At 31.1% G+C, this 24,439-nt stretch overlaps 2 long non-coding RNA genes across 2 annotated transcripts; both read left to right on the forward strand.

The window, feature by feature from the left end:
• The first annotated feature begins 7,112 nt into the window (after window positions 1-7,112).
• Window positions 7,113-9,471, forward strand: LOC105780939 (uncharacterized). The gene is made up of 5 exons (XR_001129435.2): window positions 7,113-7,340; window positions 7,457-7,494; window positions 8,073-8,170; window positions 8,347-8,402; window positions 9,194-9,471. It is a non-coding gene; the product is annotated as an uncharacterized LOC105780939 (long non-coding RNA).
• Window positions 9,472-20,752: 11,281 nt separating this feature from the next.
• On the forward strand, window positions 20,753-21,558 carry LOC105780977 (uncharacterized). The gene is made up of 2 exons (XR_001129452.2): window positions 20,753-20,911; window positions 21,181-21,558. It is a non-coding gene; the product is annotated as an uncharacterized LOC105780977 (long non-coding RNA).
• Window positions 21,559-24,439: the final 2,881 nt, after the last annotated feature.

Raw genomic sequence — 24,439 nt, forward strand, 5'->3', positions numbered from 1 at the left:
GAGTCTATTTTCAAGGAAAATAAACAGAAAATTAATATGAGACTTTTTCGAAAGTTAATAATTTTAGTCAAGAAGGATCGAGTCGCCTAGCAAGAGAACATTGGAGGATTAAAAGAATAAACTGTATTAATTGACATATGTAGGAATTCTAAAATTTTTATGGTACAAATTTCATTGAGTCTAGTTTCAAAAACAAAAGTGGATTTTAATTTTGAATTATGTAGATAAGATATAAATAATTCAAAGGATTGCTATTCTAGTTGATAGTCTTGCTAAAAATATGTAATTAGTGAAACATAATTAATGTTGCATATAAGCATGCTATACTAGAAGTTATATTTACTCGTATAAATATATATATGCACTTATAGGATGTGGAATGGAGAGGAGGAGGAAGAAAAATAATAGATAAGAGCGTAATATTAAAAAGTTGTTATAAATAATGAAATTGCTAATATATAAGAGAAGTGTAAATGAATTGATAAGACATTAAGTGAATAATTATTTTATGATGATTTAATGGACTTATTTGTAAAATTTTAATAGTTGTGTTATTCTTATAAATTTGATTGAGAATTATGTGGTGTTGCAATATGGAAATAGATAAATGTGAATGATATGAATGATACATTAGTTGAATTGATTTGAAACATGTAAATTGAACAAGACTTAGGAGGTAAAAACTTGAAGTATGAAAAAATAGACGTAACAAGGTGCATGTCGCAACGTCGAACGTACCACGTTGCGACGAGCTCAAGTCAGTGAGTGTCATCGTAATGAGGAACCCCTCCGTCGTGACGACAGCTCAAGGTTTTGAAAAACTTTGTAATTTAAACCCGATTCAATTATAAACTGTTACGAGTGCCATCGAAAATTCGAATTGAATTAAGATAGGTTTTTAAATTATGCTGTAAATGCTATTTAGTCTTAGTAGTGCGATTAAAATGATTAAATGAATTGAATTTAACAGAAGTTTTTTCGGCAACTAATGTAACATTTTGGTGCTCGATCTTGGCGAGCAGGTCAGGTATTGGGATGTTACAAAATATATATGGATTACTAAAAAATGATTGAAAGAATGATTTTATGTTTTTGAGCAGTTTTAAAGCTCAAAAATGAAAAAAAAAAAATCATTCGGTCATAGTGAACAAGTTGAGTTTTGAAATATTGAAAATATTTTCTTGGAAATTTTACCAGGAGCAAAATCATCATAATTTTACTGTGGGTAAATTGGGATGAGAAAATTATTTAATTGAAAAATAAATGTTTATTTTGGAAAATAGAAAAATATGTATTGAGTTGGATTAAATTATAAAGTGTTGGGTTAAAAGTCTAGAAAGCACATATAATTGGGCACATTGCAATGAGAGACCTGAATCCCCATCATAATACATATGGGGGGAAGCACACCCTATTAGTCCCTCTACCTCTTCTAGTTGGACTAAGAAGTTATTTTTTCTATTTGAAATAAACTTCTACAATTTAACAAGGGTTCTACCTTCTCTCCCTATAAATAGATAACACCGGTAGAGCTATTTACACAACTTTAAGAAATTTTTACTTTGTCGAAAAATAAAGAGAATTTATTCTCAACTATTAAATATATTTTTCTAAAATAACAATTCTACTGGTATCTATTAAAGAAGAGAGAATTTTCGTTTTCACCCCAAAGATAAAGGAAAACTTTTCTAGTTCTGTGTTTTGATTCAATTGGTTCGAGCCCGCACTCAAAGCAGTTCGTGGTACGAGAATAACAGAAGATCGTTTGGTTGAAATTTGGAAAACGTCAAGGATCCACTTATCTGAAAACACATGTATGATTTCGGTTTAAGGTTTAATGCTATAAATATCACAAATCAGGTCAGTTTTCAAAATTTTAAATTTTCACTGTGCAAGAAAGCCATTTTTAAATCGGATTTTTTCCAATAGTTAACATCTTCCACAAGGACTTGTCATCATGGATAGAGTTTTAAGTCCACGAATAAAATTGGTCCTTTCTAATTTATCATTGCTCCGTATTGAACTCTAAAGTCCATCATCTTGAAGCTTCAACTCTTCTTCTCGAAATTTCTTCGTGATAAAGTCTTGAACGACTGAGTTGAGTTTTGACTTCAACTGCTTGAATTTGGATCTCGTGATTAAGCCTTGAGATAGTGTAAGCCCATCACATCCATGAGCCTAAAATTGGGTCTTGAGACTCACATCAAGTGGACTTAAAGCACTAAAGCTTCCATTGAATTCATCCATAAAATTTTTTAAACATACATTCCTATGTACATGCCAAAAGCTAATGCCAAAAATTTAGATTAATACTCTCTTCCAATCTTGATATGTGATGAGATGAGTAGAGATCAACCTTCCCTTTAGAGCTTTAAAACAAGCCCTCACGCGTTTGAAAAGAAATGCGTTAAGCTCACGAAAGTTTAGTAAGCATATCAAGAATTTAACTTTGCATTTGAAATTAATTCATTACACATATACATATACTAACATATATTTACGTAACTATCATGAATCACTATCATCATACACAAATTTGTTTCAATAATAACTATAGTAAGGTACCAATCCAACAAGTTACAAGGTACATACCAATGTCATTTTTAAGTTCACTTACCTTGTAATTCTATTGTCCAATTGTAGACTTAATAGAACATATAGGATATGTGTAAATGTCGATAATTTGCATCGAAGTGCCACTATCATTTGCATGGGTGTGCGGATGTCACTTTGCACTGAAGTGTCACTAGCACCTGCACCGTAGTGCCATTTTTACTTGCACCGTAGTGCCATTATCAGTTTCGCGAATAGAAATTTTTCCTAATGGCATGCCATTTATATCATACTAGTTCTCATTTTGTCTAATTGGGCATTTAAACTATACAATTCATTTACATTTTCTCAACAAATAAAACAATTCAACCTTTACGATATTTTACAATTTAGTCTTTATCCATATAGAATCAACTATCATCAATTTTTCACTTGACATCTATTTTATCAACATTTAACATTTCATTAATTACTTCATATCATCATCTATTTCACCTATCTAAATTTTACATTCTCTGCAATTTAATCCATTTCACCGGTTTCACTACACATACACTTTTCAATTCATAATAAGAATACAATTTCTCATTCAAAATAAATTCCATAAAACAAATTATCATTTTCATATACAAATAAATCCCATGTATAATACTAAACCAATTTACCCAAATTTTCATTTAAAGTTTAATTAAATAAGTAAAATTCTTAATATACTTATAACAAAATGTTTGGAATGAATCCTTCCTTTTTCCTTCACTCCTCTGTTATTTCTTTGCCCTTGTCACCAATTTGATGTTCACTCCTCTTCTCCTTCTCTTCATTTACACAACACATATACAATCTTCAATATCAAAATAAAAATCACATAATATTTCCATGCATTTGATGAGATAAACATGAAGTCCTATAAGAAAACTTATCATTTTTACCTTAACCTTTTTCAAAATCCTTAACTTTTCTTCACTTTTCTTTCTCTTACAAAATGAATATTAGCTACCTTTACAAGAAAATGAGCTTACAATGGAGTTGTTCTATTGATTTCACTTAAAATCTATGGTGGAAATTTGAAAGTTAAAGCTTAAAGGAGGTGAAAATGGTAGGAGAGACTGAATTGAAAGAAAATGAAAAATGAAATAAAAAGGGAAATGAGAGAGACATGGGAAAGAAATGACAAAAGTTAACTTTTTCTCTTCTTTCTTGTACATCTTTCCTTACAAAATATTTATTCATCTTTTCTTTATTTTATTTTATTAATAATATTTAATTAATAAAAATCAAATCATCACTATGCCACACATGGTTCCTATTCACTCCCATTCTCATCCACTCCTTTTTTGTACTTTCATTGTCAAATTACTGTTCAAGGCCTTCCCCTTTTTACCATGCATCAAATCCAATCATTTCTTATTTCTAATTTTTACACTATTACCCAAAAATTCTCACACTTTTACAATTTAGTCCATTTCTTAAATTAATTTCCCTAAATTCAAAAATCTTGTTAATTTCTTCTAATATCTAATTGTCTTTTTACACTAATAATAATTACTATTTTATCTACTTCGAAAATTCTAACACGTGTCAACCTGAATTGACATTGTTTTCATTTTAAGGGTATTAAGGATGCTATAATTTTATATATTTTAAAATTTTATATATTATTATTTCTTTTCAACAATCATTTTTATTTTTATATATTCTTTAAATTTATAATTATATTTTTGAAAATATTTATGTATTTTTATATATTTATTTTAAAATTTTAAAATTAGGATCAAATTGAGACCATTTGTAAATTTTGAGGGTTATTTTTAAAAATTATGACTAAATCGATATAATTTGTAAAAGTTGAGGGCTAAATTTATTATTATACTAACTTTTTAACTACCATGTCACCCTCCTATTAGTGCAATTAACAGAAATGGACCAAAAAAATAATCTTGATTAGCTGGGTGACCAATTTAAAAAATTCATAGTAGGGTGACAAAAAAGAAACAAATCTATAGTTGGGAGATCCAAAAAGAAAATGACCCATAGTTGAGTGGCCTATGATGTAGTTTACCCACAGAGATAATTAGCAAACCAAACTTTATATTAGGTGGAAGGCCCAATCATGAACTGAAAAGCCCAAAATCAAATCTTCAAATTGGCTAAATGAAAGGCAAAATAATGACTTCAACAATTTAAAAGGGCTGAAACTAAGAGGTAGACTTGTCATACGCTATCCAGCTTTTTATATAAGATTTTTTTTTTCTTAATTTGTGTGGGTATAATTCAATTTAAATTATTCATTAATATTTGAATTATTTTACGTGGAATAGAAAAACCCCACAAGCGAACCAAGAGATGGTTAGAAGAAGTAAGAAGCAAAGTGGATTTCTTTCTGAAGATTGAAGTTTGAAGTTACTATTTGTTGGAGGGTTTTATTTGAATACCACATTCGACTCGAACAATATTAAGCTCAGACCGTAAAACAGATGAGTAGTGGTTATGCAAAAGAAAAAGAAGCTCCACAAGCGAATTTAATATATTGTTACGTGTCTTTTTTTTATTTTTATTTATTTATGTAAGAACACATGACGATCTCCTAAATTCACGTATGAAACTTACTATGTATACAACAATTGCTTTAATATTTTTATTATAATATATAATATAAATATTTTTTATTTTTAATATTTTAAGGAATAGTTATTTAGATTAATTTATTAAATTTAAGTCACGATTTGGCTGAGACCTTGAACATGTCTATAAACAAAACAATAGAGCTAAGTTTAATTTTCCAAGAAAAAAGGCTTCTTATTAAGAGAGTGTAGAGGATTCTTTAGATTTTGATAACATTGCCGCTTTTTTGTATAAAGGCTTTCCTATTTATGTTGGTGTGGATGTTACTCCACATATTGCACTTAGTTTTATAGATTGAAAAGGGCATCTTATTAACACTACACCAAAATAGGCTTTTAGCGGTATTTTTAGCGGCGTTCAGATAAAAAATGCCGCTAAAAATCGAGCATTAGCGGCGCTTTTTGAAAAATGCCGCTAAAAATAGAGCATTAACGGCGTTTATAAGGAAGCGCCGCAAAAAACCCAAGCCCAACGGCGTTTACTGAGGCTTTGGGGACTTTAGCTGCGTTTTTGAAGAAGCGTCGCTAATGTTGGGGGATTTAGCGGCGTTTTTGAAGAAACGTCGCTAATGCTGGGGGATTTAGCGGCGTTTTTGAGGAAACGTCGCTAATTCTCTGGGCTTTAGCGGCGTTTTCTAGAAAGCGCCGCTATTGCTTTGGGTTTTAGCGCGTTTTTTTAGAAAGCGCCGCTAATTCTCTAGGCTTTAGCGGCATTTTTAGAAAGCGCCGCTAATGCTCGGGGCTTTTAGGGTTAACTTAGGGATTATTATTTTAGGTTTATCGTATACGGTTTAGGGTTTTAGGGTTCATGACATAATGTTTATTATTTTAGGATTAGACTTTTGAGTTCAGGATTTATGGTGTATGTTTAGGGCTTGGGGTTTGGGGTTTGGGATTTAAGGTTTAGGGTTTATGTTTTAATGTTAAGATCAGGTTAGTGTTTACGGCTTATAAGATATAGAAGTTTAGTGTTTTAGGGCTTGATGTTTATGGTTTACGGTTTAGTGTTAATGATTTAAGGTTTACAATGCATGGTGTTGGGTTTTGGATTTAGGGTTTAGGGTTTAAGATTTAAGGTTTAGGGTTTAGTATTTAGTGTTACAAATTTTAGGGTTTAATTACTTAATTGTGATACCAAATTCAAAAAAAATACAAATACTTTTTGTTTTTTACTTTTTATTATGTTATTAGGGTTCTAAGTGACACGAATGCTTAGTTTATTGACTCGTCGTGGCATATATGTTATAATGAAACAAATTAATTGTGTTATTTGCATTCGTTTATTAACTTAAAAATAGAGCATAAATTTAAAATTGAAATACATTATTTGAATAATATTAATAATTTATAAATTTGAATGTTGATAATATTTAAATTATACACTCTTTAAGATTTATAAAATTTATTAAATTTTAACAATTAAAAATATCATATTTTAAATAATATTATTGAAATAATATTAATAATGTCATATTAATGTATCAAATTCATAAATCTATTCAAAATTTGAAAAATTATAAACTTATTAATATATATTTAAAAAGTGAATAATTAGTGGCGTTTTGTCAATAAACGCCGTAAAGAAAATAATAAAAATTGAACAAAACGGCGCCGTTTCATTGATGAATTAAATATTAGTGGCGTTTTGTCAATAAACGCCGCAAATAATATAATTAAAATTGAACAAAACGACGCCGTTTCATTGACGAATTAAATATTAGTGGCATTTTGTCAATAAACGCCGCGAAGAATATAATAAAAATTGAACAAAACGGCGTCGTTTCATTGACGAATTAAATATTAGTGGCATTTTATCTCCAAACGCCGTAAAAATTGTAAAATTAGTGGCGTTTCCTGTAAGCACCGCAAAAATTGAAATAGAAAACGGCGTCGTTTGAAACATATAATCAGTTTTGGACTATATCCCCGCTCCCAGCCCCAAATCCCCTATCTGTCGAAATCCCTAATTCTTTTTTTTATCTGCGATTTCTTACATGCAATTCTTCAATTGAAAAGCTTCAGTGTTTCGGTGTTTCGGTTTCTTGCAAACTTATAAGGAAAAGCTTCATTGTTTCGATTTCTTGCAAACTTACATAACCCACACAAAGAAGACGGAGAAGGTGGCCAAACATTCAGATTCTGTCATCGGGGGAATCGGTATTTAAGGTTCGATTTCCCAATTCTGCGCATTTAAACATTGGGTTTTCTTGTCTTTGTTAATTTTTTGTTTGTTATTTGTTGATGACCCTGAAATGTCTTGAAACCGTCTTCTCTGTGTATAGGGTTTTTGATCGTTTCATTTTTCTTCATCGTCGTGAAGGTACTGTAATGCTTTCACTTCTTTTATATTGGGAATGCTTTCATTGGTTTGGAGTAAATGTTATGTTGTTGGTGACGACAATTTGGAGTAAATGTTATGCTTTCATTTCTTTTCTATTGGTGTCGATGAAATTATGTTCTTGTTTTTTTTAGTATGAAAATTTGATGTGTAATTTAGGTTTTATTTTATTAATTGATAAAAAAAAGTTGTTACAAGTTTATGATGATTACATTTCCAAGTAATGAATTCGATTTTAATTGGATTTTTATGAGACTATGTTTTTCAAGATTTGAATGACAGAAATCATGAATTTAGGTTTTGGGGTTCGTAAGAGTAGTATAAAATCTCAAAAAAGAAATTCAAAAAAAAACATGAATTTAGGTTTTGGATTTTAATTGGTTTTTGCAGCTAAGATGGTACCTTCTATTGGTTTTTGCTGCTAAGATGGTACCTTCTATTGATTTTTGCTACTAAATCAACCATGTCTAGAGACCGAACTCTATAACCCTAAATGGCTAAGAGCTCATCCATACCAAATGGATATGTTTAAAAATGCTTACTTATCTTATTTGTTTCAGTGCACCATTGGCATCCACTCTTTTATGGGAACGAGATTTCAGTTCCTCCGAGGAGTTGATTACAGAATTTTGTCGAGAATGCAGGATAGTTAACAAAGGTAGTTTCTAAAATATCCAGCTAGCTATGATGAAATTTTGTTCTTTCCTTATAAATGTAAAAGCAGGAATTGCCTAGAGACATATAAGACCCAAATAGCTTCTTATATGTTTTATTTGTATTTTTTTGTAAAGGTATATTCACTATTGATTTTGTTTTGTGCTGCTTATTTCCTAGGGTTGAATGGGGATCTAAAAAATGCAATGAAAGATGGAAAACCAATTATAATCGAGGTGTGGCTTTTTTGATTGCTGATTACTATCTTTTTGCCAACATCCTACTCATTCTCTATCCCTGTGACTTTGTGCATATGCTTCTTTGTTTCTTTTATCTTTTGTGGTCAATGCTGATGTCATTTCACCTTAATGTGCTCAAGAATTAACACTTTGATATGCTCATGCCTATAAAGTACACTATGTTTTGATTTTTTGTGGTTCATATTAATTATTTTTTTGCATTGATTCATCTACTTTAATTAGATACTTTGGTGCTATCTTAAAAATAAAAGCGAATAGTTCCATAAAAATACATTATCTGGAAGTATATCTTTGGTATTGTAGCAATTGGGCATGAAAGGGTGTCGCACAGCTTGCACATTCAAATAAGCGCAGAGTCTAGCTAGCCATGATGTTACTATTAATGTTACTATTAATGTCCTTAATCACTGATGTTATTTTCTGATACTTTTAGTGTGCATTGTTTGCTTGTACTCATGTCTTTTTTTTTTAAGTTTTTCATGTGTTTGGAGAGTTATTATATACTGTATAGGTATATATATAACGTCCTTAGTCTCTTTGATGTTTGGCATTTTATGTTTTAATTGTGGGTATAGATTTTTATTTATTGTCTTTATAATTACTACTTAATTTTTGTGTGTTTTTAAAAATATATATTGCCTTTATAAAAGGGAGTTATTGCCTTGGCCTCTTTGACAAAAAGACTGCTATGTTGTTGGTTTTTAGTGTTGCTAATAGTTTCTTATGCTATATCTTTCTGCTACTCATATTCCTATTTTTGATGCTAGACATGTTCGTAGGGATGCAACACATGAGGGAGAGAGTTCTTTTTTCTTTGGACTATTTTTGATGAAAAAGAAGAAGAAAGGAGATGGTGTTGTAGTTGTATGCTTGGGCATTTTATTAGTTTGATATTTTGAGATAATTTTGATTATGCATCAACATAGTGGTAGTTTTGATTATACTTTAATGTGATATATTTATGCTTGATAACTCCGATGATGCATCTAAAAATGACTTCTTATTGGACTCAATACTAAATGCTAGTTTCTTTTTAGTTTATTGGTATGAGATATTTAGCATATTTGTTGCAAAATTTTGTCCGAAAAGATTGTTGGAACATTTATAGGGTTACTTGCATTGTTACACAACATGACATATAACAATGCACAATGATAGTATGTTTATTTTAAGAGAATGAAACAAATACTAGGATTTACTTGTAAAAATGAACTAAATACATGAAATGTATTCTTAAAATCCATATAAAGTGGGTTTTTACTTTCCTAAAATGAGGTAATCATGATACTTTTAATTGAAGGATTGGGAGGTGATTAAGTGATTTGGATATTGATAAAATCATGCATTTATTTGGAGGATATGCTGCAGATATTTTGGAGATATGTGTAGTTAGTTTTACTTGCCTACAGAAGAAATTTATGTCCTTTGTGTTGAAAGGGGTGAAGAAAGTTAAAACCAGCTCAAGGCAGGACCATTTTACAGTTCACTTGACATTTTGTTAGTATGTTTTACAGTCTTCTATAAAAGGTTGAATGAAGAATGAATGCATACAAATTGTATGACTTTGACGTTACAATTTTCGATGGTGAATTTTGATAAAGTTAAGTTGTTACCAAGAGTTGTATTGAGAAATTTGTAACACACAAATTCGGTCTAGATGTTACGGTCGAATCTGAAGAAATTACATTAGTTTATTTAAAATATAAAAAAATTAATTTGAAATTTAATTAAAAAAAGGATCATGTGACAAAAATATTATTTTTGAATACTCTTACATGTTATTCAGAAAAGCACACTTGTAGAATTTATTTATTTTTATAGAAAAGCACTTAATTTGACACTTAATTTTGCAACAGAAATCTTCAGAGTTTTAGTTTTGAAAACTGATTTTTAATTTGGCACTTCGTACGATTTTGTAGTTTTACGTTAAAAATACAAAAAACTGATGGACAGAATGAAAAAAAAATCTAAAAACATATTTACAGTCCAAAAGTCCAGAAAAGTTAACGTAAATCATCGTATTTTATTAATGGGTAAACTACAAAAATAGTCACTTTTGTTTGCCTCAGATTACATTTTAGTCACTTATGTTTGAAATGTTACGTTTTAGCCACTTACGTTATCGTTTTGTTACGAAGTGGTCACTCTACTATTAAACTCCGTTACCTCCCTAACGGTAGTCCTATGTGGCAATCCAAATGGGTTTTAAATGTCAACTTGGATGTCCAGTTGCTGGGATGAAAATGAGTTTACCTAAATGACACCAAAAAACAATCAATCACACAACTTTACTCCCGAAATCAATTGGTTAATAACGAACATATTCCACAACAATATATCAAATAAAAACACCAACCGACCCTAAAAAAAGAGCAAAAACTCACTTACCCTTGAAAGAAACAACAGCCAAACGAATTCCTCAGTTTGCCGGAGGGTTAATTGTTACTAAATCTTCACTTAAACGAGATTTCACATGGTTAAAACTATAGCGAAAAAATCATAACTCAAAACATGACAATCTCCAAAACCAAATACAAAACATAAATTCACAACCTTACCGCACACGACCGACAACGATACAAAAGGAAACGTTGATACACAAAATCTCAAAAGCAAAGAAGAGCGTAACAAAAGAAGAGGAACAACAAGAGGAAGTCTTGTGAAAACAAATTGAATCGAAAAGAAAAGGGAAGAAACCAAAACTGGAACTTACAGTACGGAACAAAACAAACGTGAGAGTGGAGAGGGAAGAGAGAGAACTAATGGACAATTTTAGGGAGAAAATTTTGGGGGATAATGCCAAAACATATTTTTAAAACAAAAATAAAATAAAAACTTATTTATCCAACCCTATCAAATATCCATAATTTGTATTTTAATTCAAATTATGAGCACATACCCTACACAAGTAGAGAACAACAAAAATATTTTCTCTTCCCAGACCTAAAATTTGAACACAAAATCTTTGGGTAAGCTAAAAGCTTGCCAACAAACCAGCAAACTCATTCTTGTTATTAATTAAAAGTAAAAATATTATTTATGCCAGATGATCAAGGATAGGGATTAGGACAAAAATAATAAAAATTCAAGGGAAGGATTCAAACCTAGAACCTCATACACACAAGCACAACACCTATCCACTGAACTAGATCACTACACTTGACATAATTTTCACAATCTTAACTCAAAATCAGGACGAGACCACTCTTGGTTTCACTAACCCAATTTCTACTAACCCGGTTTTTGGGATGTAACAAAATTTGTATAGTAAATTCACTATCTAGCAAGACCCTGTAGATGTAAATTTGAAAATCAAATTACATAAACAATCTCATGCCTCATCTATTTTCTTTATCTTTTGTTTTTTCTATTGTCTTAATTCACTACTACAACATCAATTATAAAATCCACAAAAAATGTCTTATAAGTTAGACATTTTCACAATCTAAATCTAAATCCTTAAATTTATGTTCCCTAACATAGTATATTATTCTTTTTCCTTTTCCTTTTCTCTTGGTTTAACCACTATGTCCATCCATCATAAGTCTTAGTATTATTTCTTAATATTATGACTTGTTACACCTTAAAATATATATAGTTAAGAGTCAAAATTAAGCAAGAAATGAATTATAGGCTTGATGGTTAAATGTTAATGCCTCTTCCTAGAGATCCTAGGTTTAAGCCCCTCATTCCCCTTTCAATTTCTTATTTGGCAACATGGTATAATTGCAGGTGCCACCCATAGTTTTTTTCAAACTCTAGTTATTTAATCATTCTTTTCCTATTTTGATTGGGATTGCCTCTTTTCAAAATTCTAATGAAATTGCTCTCCACCTTTTTTTCCTTTTCTGTCCTTCTTCTTACACCATATTTTTCATCATTGGGTTGTTGATTCTTTTACTTTCTCAAATCGAATCGTTCCACATTCAATCGTTTTCTATTTGAGTTTAGAATTTCCATCAATAGCATCTGTAATATTTGCCAAAGGCCAGTAAGTACACTTCGTCTCAATGGTTAGATTTCGTATTTTCATTGTACAAATATCTGATGTAAATCTTTCATTCGATTAATCAATCTTTTTTGAATCTTGCCCAAATCTTGGAACCAATTATTAATTGTGTGTATTTGTGAAGGATCGAATCTAGGTGAATCAGATCAAAATCGATCTTGAGAAACATCAATCTGACCCGTGGTAAAAGGTGTGTGTCTTTTCTTAGTGAATCGGTACTGATAATGTATAATTTTAGGGCCACATAGTCTCCCACATGGGTGGACCACACGACCATGTGTACATGTAAACTTTAAGGTAGTTCATGAACCACACAGCCTCAGCCTGTTACATGGCTTGCCACACGGCTGTGTCTTTATTATAAGGTAATTTATCATTTTTCACACAGCCTCAAGCTGTTACATGATCGTGTACCCTTTCTCACACAACATCAACCTTCCACATGGTCGTTGACCTCTATTTTGTGATTTTTTCCAAAAATTTGTGAATTGTTCAATTTAGTCATTGTATAGTCCCTGAATTATTTTTAGAGTTTTTATTCATTCAATTGAGTCCTTGATATTATGTATATTTTGGAATTTGTGATTTAATGACTAAATTACTACTGTTATAATGTATTATATGAAATTGTTAAATGCCTACTGTCACGGTATTTCTGATAAATTGTTACTATTATTATTGCTCCTACCCCACTAAGTACATGTTAAGCATGTCTACTACTAATATTGTACTAAATACATGTTAAGCATGCCTACTGTATCCGCATTGTTCTATTACAAGCATGTCATATTGCATTGCATGGGGCGGGGTAATATGAATGGAGGAAGTATTGGTAGTTTAATAATCTACAAACACTAGTGGTTCATCCACGACTTACTGGCAGTTTATCTGCAAACTTTTTATCTGAAAATAATGATGGTTTACCCACAATTTTTACTGGTAGTTTATCTAAAAATAATGGTGGTTTACCCACAATTTTTACGGGCAATTTATCACAAATTATTGGTGATTTATCCACAATGCGGTGTGTAGGGATGTATGAGTTCTAGGGAACTCTTACTATGGTGTGTAGTGGAGTTGGGTAGGATCTTTTCTGATAAACTGAAATTTCATTTTCATTCATAAAGCATGTACAAACAAACTGAAAATTCTAAAATGCTATACTGACGTGACGTATTGAACTGAAAAGCTGATATTTTGTATGCCATGTTCTCTATATTGTTGTACGATTGTGATTTTATCTAAGAACTATTGTTTTTTATGCCCTGACTACTATTTTACACTGATTTACTTGTGTTTATACTAACACTAAGCCTTTAAGCTCACCCCTCTTATTTCAATCATCATAGATAACCCGCAAGGTTAGGATGCGAATTCAGCATTTGAGGGTCTCGGCTTAGATTAAATTCCGTTAAAAGTATTTAGACTTGTTTATTATAATTTCTGATATTTGGGACTGTAATGTTTTATATAAACTATGACATGTGATTTAAATTTTAGGGTTAACTATTGACATGTATAACATTTAAGTTGATTAGGTTATTGAATCTTAAAATTTAATTAAATATGCATTAAATTTGGTTTTTAAATTAAAACCCAATCGATTATCACTTTTTCATTGTAATATAATGAATGAATTTTTAGTAACAAATAAATTAGAAATCTACTAAGCTTTTCCTAAAAATAAACAAACATTTTAAATGACAATTTTATAAATTCGACAATTTTCTAGACCATTTCAAGGTGGTCAATGTAGCCTTCAAGATCCAGTCATAACGTGTAGGTTAGGTTAAGGAGATTACATAATTATATTTAAAGGGTTATATTTATATAATTTTTATTTATTGGTCGTTTATATTTTATATAAATCTAAACACCTTTATATTTTTATATTATATTATATTTTATTCATGTTTTATTTGATACCTTAGTTATTTTTTCCGTTTTGTAATTAGATTTATTCATGGATTAAATCAACTTAAACCAAGATAAGACAAAGTATTTGTAAGCAAAATAATTATCATTATTGTTATTTTATATTATTAACCTTTTATCACATTTATTTGAAAATAAATATGAAATTGAAAAATTGCATGCATAGTTAGATTACTTATGTATCGTTTATCTTAGGATTTTTTATTATTTTTATTTTATATAATTATATTCAATGGATTAATTATTGATTAATAATATTGTTGTTATTTTCATGTAATAATTAGTAATATATAAATAAATTTTTATTTCAATTTCAATTTCAATTTAGCAATATATTGAATATTAAAGCGTATTCTCGCTAGCTTTAAAAGTTTTTTCAAACTTATACTTTTATGTATATCGTAAATTGGGAAAGGATTGTATAAAACTAGGATACCATGTCATTTGTATCCCTTTCCAATAAGAGCATGTCACTTCAGTATTTTTATCTTAAATTTCAACAGATCATGTTGGATTTGATTTTTTTCAGGATGACAATGCTGAAGTGGCATGCTCTTATTGGAAAGAGATTCAAATGACATGGTATCTCAGCTTTATACAATTTTTCTTATTATAAATTTTACTTTTCATAATGAATAAATAAGATAATAAGCTAAGTAATTATATGCTTATTTCATTTATTATTATTTTTATTCTAATTACATAATCTTTAATTTGTTTAAAGGTATTATTGTTTTTACATTTAATTGAAAACATTTATAGGTTATCTTTTATTAATTGATTTAAATATATATATATATATATATGATTAAACTAATTGAAACTCATGCAAAACATGAGATGATTATCATCATTATTTGATAAGCAAATAATCATTAATGGTCTACAACATGTTACCATTTCAAATCCTATTCCTATAATATATAGGATAAAAAGTAGGTAAGCATTATCAATTTAATCCGACTAAGAATCTCATATTCAAGTAAAGGGACTAAAACAAGAAATAAACTTCTTGAAGGATTTAGATATCCATTATTTGCCAGATATTTGAATCTATCATTTGCTTTAATTTAAAATTTATGAAATTGCTAAATTTTAATATTTCTAGGAATAGTTAGTTTTAAAACAGAAATTAAATTTTACAACAATAAAATATTGGATTGGTAGGCTTTGGCAAATGAAAGGTCAGTAGCATGTGAATGTTAGGTTGTGACACATCTCACTTACATAAAACAACTTTTCAAATAAGATGGATTCGATTTTATTATGAAATAAGGGCAGAGGTTGTTCAAGAATCAAAATCGAGACAGCTTGATAATAAATTGATATTTTTTATTATCTTGATTAAAAAGAACAAAATGAAAGAGAAGTTGAGGAACTTTCATTTTCTTCTGGATCTCCATTGAACAAAAAAGCAAAACAGCTGTTTGAATAGAGAGAAAAGCATGTATCTTATTTGTGCAGTAGATGTGTCCATGCCCTAAAATGAAAAGGACAAGCCAAAGTGAAGATAAATGGGTACTGCAGAACAGAGACAGGTTGGGTAGCTCCATGTGAATGTGGTGATGGGAGTCAATTGTAAGACACTTTCAACCGTCGACGCATACTTTTTTATTTTCTGAACTTTCTACAACGACAACCTCCCCCACACGCATTTACCCAAATCAACAGTTTTGGTGATTTTTAAAACATTTTTCCTTTCTTAAGAAACTTAAATGACTACGTTGATATAAATATTCTAAAGAAGGATTCTTCTACTCCTTAAAACACTACTTTAACATTAATATTTAATAAATATTTTTTGAAAAACCACGGGAGTTAGATGAGATGATAAGAGTCTCTTCTACCTTAACCAGTGGTCGAGAGTCCGATCCTCGCCTTAGGTATGAAGCAGCTTTAAAATTCGTTTTCAACATCTACCCCCTTAATGGGCCTACAGAATGCAGAATATTAATTATTACTGAGTTCGCTCCGATAGATACTTTGAGAAATAAAAATATATATTTTATGAAAATATGTGAAAATTAAAAAATAGCACTAAAAATGCTTTTTAAAACTAAAAATGAGAAAAACTGGTTCAAACTTCTATAAAAGCAAAAATATTCTTTTTTTTTATATTAAATCCATATGAATTTAAAATTATTTATTTTATTTTTCATGTTTCTATTATAAAAAATAATTACCAAACATGTTCTCATATTTTCATTATTAAAAACAAATTTTTATTTCTATTTGCCAAACATGTTTTCAATTTCTATAATATTGAAAATAAAATTCACAAACCAAACATAGCCTAAATGTTCTAAGTAGGATCAAATCCTTGGGAAGTTGTTAATATAAAGGTCAAACTTTTAAAATTGTCAAATAAATGATAAATATTTTCATAAATACTTAAATAAAAATCAAACCTTTCAAAATAGTCACATAAGGACATTTCAAAGGTTGTATGTCAAGTTTCAAATTATGTTTTCATTTTTTGGGATAATAGCACCATTCGCCCCCATACTTTGGTGTTTTTTTCTAATGTGGCTCCTAAACTTTCAAGATTTTCAATTAGGCCCATGCACTTTATTTTCGTTTACTAATGTAGTCCCTGACCCTAACTTCTCCAATTTTTTTTGCTGACGTGGTGCTTTGTCCAATCAAGGGCTACCACGTGGCTATCTGTTGACTATTGACCAGTTATGTGAGGTCCTTATGAACAATTTTTCTTTTCTTTTTAATGAAAATCAAATAATAATTACCCAAATACTTCTTTACCAAATTATAAAAATATAAAATTTTATAAATTCATTAAAATACATTTTTTAAATTTTTTTATAAGTTATAATTTTTTATAAATTCATTAAAAATATATTTTTTAAATTTATTGTAATGTATGATCGTCGAGACCGCAAAAATAAATTCCTACTTAAAAAATAAACTTGTAGATAGCAATAAGTAGGGTCGAATCCATACAGATTGGTTGCAACACCCCAAACCTGGCCTAGACGTTATGGTCGAATCAGGGAGTGTTACGAAGAAGGGTTTCAAAACTATTGTCACTTCGATAAAAACCTTGTAGTTACTTGTTAAAAAGAATCCGAGTTTTGCAAAATATATTCACTAACATATTCATTACTAAAACATAATTTGCAGTGGAAATCTTAAAAGCCGTTATTATTTTTTGAAAACCCAGCTCTTATTTTTAGAAAACATTTGTTTTTGTAAAATCAGGTTTTTGTCAATCATCGCAATTTAGAAATCATAAACGCATCCAAATCCAAAAATTTAAAACAATAGTCCAAAAGTCCGGAGAGTCCAAAATTTACACTAATTTGGCCACACACGCCTTAACACACGCCTGTGTGCCTTACCCGTGTGGCCCCAAATCAATGAACAATGAGTTATGTGACCACCCACACAGCCGTGATGGAGATCGATCAATTGTTGGATAACCCACCGTTGCCAAAACATACTCTAATGCTACAAGACAAGTTGGAAGCTTTGATTAATGATAAGTGCTAAAAGTAACATGTTTTAACCTCATTCTCAATGCATTTTTAGGTGCTTATTCGATTTCAATTATGAATTTTATGTTCTTAATCCTTTAAATTAATGTTTGATGCTTAATAGAGCACTTGGGAGCAAAAGGAGTGAAAACCAGAAAATCAAAAAATCAGAGCAAGCTATAGAATCCATACGGGTTTACCCATTCCACACAACCTGGCCACGCGGACGTGTGGTAGGCCAAGTTGTTTTTATGGAATTGCATACGAAACAGCAGAAAATCAAGATTTTTAGGTTTTTTCGGGCATTCTGAGACATATATATAAAAAAAATAAGAAGATAGGAGGGTGTCGTCATAGGATATTCAAGAAAACAACTCGAAAATTACCATTGAAGCTGATTATGAAGCAGATTTCCATCAGGATTGAAGATTCTCATTTTATTTCTTAGGAGACTATTATAAGTTTATTTGTTTCTTTCAGTTGTACTGTTTCTTGGATGTTTTTACTTTCAAACATGAACTAATTTTCTAAATACCTGGGGAGATGAACCCTATGATGGATTCTATCGTTTGATTTTATTTTACGAAATAAATACTTAGTTTCTTGTTCTCAATTGTGTGTGCTTAGTTCTTTGTTTAATATTTCTAGACTATTGATCCATGTTTGATGTGCTTAAATCGGTGGTTGAATAGAACCTATTTAAGAGTAGACATTGCTTAATTGAGTGGAGTTGCATGCAATCCTAGAAATAAGACAATATAAATCTACCGGATTAGAGTCAATCTAATAGTGGAATTCATAGCACAAGTTAATGCGATAATAGGGGTTTTAACTAGAAAGAAATTTCAATTAATCAACTTAGAGTCAGATGCTCTTATGCTTGAAAGAGATATTTGTGTAATTTAGATTGATAGTGATAGATGAAATGTAGGTGAATTCTTTCCTGGGTATTGTTTCACTTCTTGGCTATTAATCAATTATTTTCTTGATTTGTTATTTGAGGTATCGTTAGTAATTAATTTAGTTAATTTTAGTTTTTAATCAATTACTTGAATTATTTTGTTAAATAATAGAAAGACGATAATTACTAGTACTTTTAGTCTTCGTGGGAACGATATCTTTGCTCACCATAGCTATACTATTAATTGATAGGTGCACTTGCCTTATTCAAATTTTTAGTTAGCTCACGACTCATCAATTAATGTCATTACCTATCAAGGTAATATTAAACCTACTCTTGATACTTCGATTCATATTCTATAGTCAATGTTGTTACAGTTGAAACAACTATGTCTGGGAGTCCTGATCATGATGTATCTGAATTTTTAACTAACATTATTGAACCAACTCTTGATTTCTCTAACAACCCTAGTTTTGAGCCAGTTGTTGGTGAGTTTTTCATTCCTTAAATAAATAAAGAAGATCTTGTGGTGCGTAGGAGTACTCGTTCCTTTGTAACCAAGGAAATTGAATAGCAACATACCACTTTGAAGGGGTTCCAAAGCAAAGCTTCACAAAAGCCTAATAAAGGCAAAGCATTAGTTATTCCACGAACCTCTAAGAGAGTATGAACAAAGTGGGAAACTAACTCAGATTCCTCTACCACCGAATTTGATAAAAGCTAAGATGAGAATGACCCACTAAAAAGGTTGTCTTTTGTGGAATGCTTAAAACAAAAGGGCTCAGTATTCCTCTCACTTCCAAGCAAGCAAAGGAACAAATGATTAAAGGAAGCTAGGGTACCATCAGTGCTTGATGAAGCCATTGCTAAAGCAAGAGAGGAAGAAGTTGTTCTTCTGAAGATGAAACAACAAACTTTCCTTACTCTTACTTGCACCAACGGAAACTTAGCCTTCGCTAAAAAATGCTTTAGTGAAGAACAAAATATAGATGAAAAAAGTTTTGCAAATCACGAAATTGATATTTTTTTAAAAAAATAATGGCCTTGTGGGAACTATCTATTTTGTTAAGCCTTGTATACTTTAGATTGTGTTGGAGTTTTATGCAAATCTCTTGAGGAGTTTTAATTATCCTTAGAGCAAGTTGTATCTTAAGTATTTTCTAAAGACAAATGGTATTCATTTTGCCTTAAAAGAGATTAGAAAAATCTTCTATTTCCATCGTGTTTTTGATGTGGAACTAGAAGGTGAAATTCATGCCTCACCTTTGCATACAACATATGCCACACTATTTGGAATAGCTACTAGAAATTGGATTCCAAATATTCAAAGGCATATTGTTACAAAGAAAATGGCTACTCTATTGAGGAAGATTGCTGATATGATTTAATTCAATTGAGGGGAGATTATATTCCAAGAAATGGCTCAAATCATGATGGCTCAGTATATCAAGGATATTCAAGAACGATTTTTAGTCTAGATCCCATCCTTGATATCCTAAATTATTTATTGTATGAGCTTGAAAAGTAATTAATTATCTCTTTAAATAAGGTCCCACAAACATAAGGAAAATAAGTTACGAAAACAATTTCCTCGTGTTCATCTTTATTTATCACAGTTACACTCGTAGTGCCCACTACCTATGTCATTATTCGTGGCGTTGCTCCTCCATTCTTACAATATCACTTCAAATTCTTTCAATTGGAAATTTAGAAAAAAAAAATTTGCTAAATACGGCACTTGATAATGACTCCCACATCTTAGTCATAAATTGTGTGCTCGTGATAAAACAAAACTCATAAAAGGATTGTAGTTTGTGTGGCTATTTTCCTTGGTATCAAATTTTTTACAATTTTAGTATTTTTACACATAAAAATGGTAATAAAAAATAATTTTATAAAAAATAAATTAGAATTCAATATATAATATATATTTTCTCTTGACCTTCGAGATAAAAATTTTGACTCGACCTTGGATTTCGGTCTATAAAAATGGGGACCTCAAAGCTTAAGGCTGGTAGTATATATAATTGCACTTGGGTTTAGATGTCGATGGCAAGAAGTGCACGTTTAAAGTCATTCACTATGATTGAGATATGAGTATGAAAAATAGGGATAGCACAGTTCCTTTTGGTATATATAAAGAGTTTAGGTAACAAAGGAGGACAGCTGAACAAACACCATAGTTGGTCGATGAAGCAAAAATGACTGTTGAATTTTTGTTGTCCACGCGCGACACGCACTGCATTTGTGCTTTTTCAAAGCTTTGTATGTGTGTTTCGCGCGTGGACGACGTAAATTAACAAGTCATTATATTAAACTCATGATATATATATATATATATATATATATACGGTGTTTATTTGGGTTTATGAATATATAAGATTCACTGATTTATTGATTACATGTTTTGTTTGCTAGACAAGGTCCATCGTGGTTCAAAAGGGGCCGCTCCACCAGAAATTGTAGCTGCGGGAAGAAGGGGTGCCCTGCTGCCTGCATTGCATGTAGGTACAACCTTTTTTTGAAATATTGGTTTCCAACATTTTGCTGAAGATAATGAGCATACACGAAACACTTGAGCTGGTAGACATTGAAGAATGTGATCCCCAGAATAGATGGGCGGGCGAGCAAGTTGCTTAATATGGTATTTGGTAGGTATAATTGTTTCTCTTTGATCGCCGGTGGCGTTAGGATATCCGGTTGGGTAATTTTGTATTTTGCAACTTTGAAGAATTTAAAATGTGCCATGATTGATGTCGAAATGAAAAGGATATTTTTGTTCTTTTTTTGGTGGAACATGAGAATGATCTACTTATTATGTCAATGTGCTACGTCTCATCTTTTCCATATGTTTATGCTTATTATTATTCTTTTTCATTTTTTTACTGTATTTTATTTTATTTGTTTTTCTGATTAAAAAAGGCTTAAAAGTTCAAATTAGTTTATTGTGTTTTGGTGAATTTAGTTTCTTTATTATTATTATTATTTTAATTTCTCTAATCAACTTTTTTTCACATTTTTGTACACTTCAACAAATATTTTTTATCTTTTTAAAATGTGCAATGAATTTGTTTAATTATACAAAAAATTACTAATGTGCATCTGTCACATCATCACATATCAACATTGACAATGTATTTTAGATTTAATAAAAAGTGGAAGAATCTTTTATAGAATTGGACCAAAAATAAAAATCCAAGGATATCATATGGTTTTGATGTTCCACTTGGGAAGATGATGAGGCAGTGCATTCCATGGAAAAGACGTTTTTGTGTATTAAGATTCTTGGAAATTTATGTACCGATTCTCACATTTGTGGCAATTTCATAAACATTAGTTGGCTCCAGTCCAGTTTGCTGATTTGACAGTGTCCCTATCTGTCTTATTCACGGGCAAAGCTGGTTGCTTTGGTGGGTCATTCATCCTACCTTCCGCCATAGGATTATATGAGATGTATTTATCAAAATTCATATATAATAACTTAAACGTGATTATAAGACGAAGGAAAAAAGAATATGAATAAGATCCAAGTAAAGTCTACTTTGGGTAGGGTCTCTTACAAGCTGGATCTTGAACAAGTCACATGTTGGGTATTGTTACCTTGTGGTTTTGTCTTCTTCCTCTATTATGAGTCCAGTGGATTGCGATTGTTTTGAAATATTTAAATAGATAAAATTGTAAAAATTGAAAATTTTATGTATGATTGAACTTGACATATGTGTCATTTACGGGGGAGAATGCTACCACTTAACTTAATCACTTTAATTGTATGCAAGTTCTTTAATTTTGTACAGTTTATCTATTTACACAATTTCACTCTATATACCTATCAAGACTCGTTAAAATCAAGAAGCAAAACCTTAATAACAAAACAATATTTGGGTACACATTTTATATAAAGAACTCTTTAAGTGGCAAGGTCGAATGTACAACCAGCAGGTTCACCTAATAAACTATTTTTTTTTTGTTCAAATAAGGGTTAATATGTAATTTCCCTCTAAATTTATCCAAAATTATTTAGTTGGTTGGACCTAGTAGGTACTTAAATATTTTTTCTAGACCTAGTGTCATGGGGCTAGATCTTTCGTCTCGTGATCCGTGCGGCTTTAGGCGATCCGTTCGTTCCAAACTCGCCTCAGTCAGCCTTAACACCACAAGTGAGGATTCCTTTAGAATTCCTCCAAGGCACCAATTTATATAGCGGAAGCAATTTATGCTAAAAGAAGCCACAAAAGAACAACAAAAAGCCACAGAAAAAAAATACACGAGAGGTGTTTGAGTAAATGCTCTCAATATTCTATTATTCACAAAGAATAATGAAAAAAATGAAATGAAGTGATTTACAAGTGATGGATAGGCTCTCTATTTATAGTTGAGCTCCTCCAAAACCGACGGTCAAGATTAAGTTACATCAATGGACGAGATTAATCATATCCCTTAAATTATGGGATTTACAAGATATACCATATCAAATCTAATCTAATCTGATCTTAACAAGATATGATTCCTATCAATCTCTTAAGATTAGTTGCCAAGATAGCCTATGTTGCCATATCTTTATCATTGGGCCACTCAGGCTTCAATCTGACAGGCTTCTCCAATAGCTTACCGAATCGGGCCAGTTCTTGTGGGCCAAATGATCCCCATCTAAACAATGACCTCCATTGGACGCATTTGGTGCGATGGTCATGGGCTTTGAACTGCGACTCGTGACATTCTCCCTCACCCAATCTTGCAACGCCCTCGTTGCACTTTCGAAATGGCATTGACTTGATTCATCTCGATCTCATCTCGACTCCTTAGCTTTTCCCTTCTTTCGGAACTTTTACCTCGGCTTAGGTTGCTTCTTAACTCAAACTATCCCACTCGTTGGTGCATCTTGGTGGCAAGAAGTTGTGTCTCTCTCTTGCCCATATTCTAATTTGCTTTGAACAGAATCCTCTTGATTCACAATACTTGGCTTCGAATTGCTCACAGTCCCTTTGCCTCCTTGCTTAAGAACTTCGAAAGGGCCCCTACGTTCTTGCCAAGTCAAGAAGTTAGAATACAAAACACTATCAGAGTGTTCAGAATGTACCTTCCTCGTTGTATTTACTCGAGTCAACGTCCAACTTGCATTACCACTTTCCCGAAGTTTGATGTACAACCCACCTCTCCCAAAGGTGGTAGCTCCTCTGATGTGTCAACAGAAATGAGCCTCATTAATCCTAGCTTTAAAGTTTGCATTGCGGTTTCTTCCTCTAAGTCCGATGTCAAACTCACGTCTTTCATAGGTGAAAGCCTCGTCAACAACTCGGCCAACTTCGTCGCTTTACTCGAATTGAGTCACATTGGTCCCAATTTTACTATTTTCATCGTAACCTTTTCCCCTTAAGTTCGATGACAAACTCACATCTTTCTTGTGTGAAATCCCCTCCAATGACTCAACAAGCTCCGATATTGCCTTTACTTTGACCACAACTGACTTGGATTGCTTTGGACAGTTTCGCAACTCATGCGGATCACGGTACAAGAAGCACTTTACTTGTTGCTTCTTTTTTCTCCTCTTTGCCCTTTTGGCTTCGACTTTTCCCTTGCTTGAACCAAGCTTCTTGGGCTCATTGTTTGCTCCATCGTCCCCTTCGATGACAGATTTTTTCGAGCATTTTCGCAACTTATGCAGACCATGACACAAGAA

The sequence above is a fragment of the Gossypium raimondii genome, chromosome 4, assembly GCF_025698545.1.
Source record: "Gossypium raimondii isolate GPD5lz chromosome 4, ASM2569854v1, whole genome shotgun sequence".
Lineage (NCBI taxonomy): Eukaryota > Viridiplantae > Streptophyta > Magnoliopsida > Malvales > Malvaceae > Gossypium > Gossypium raimondii.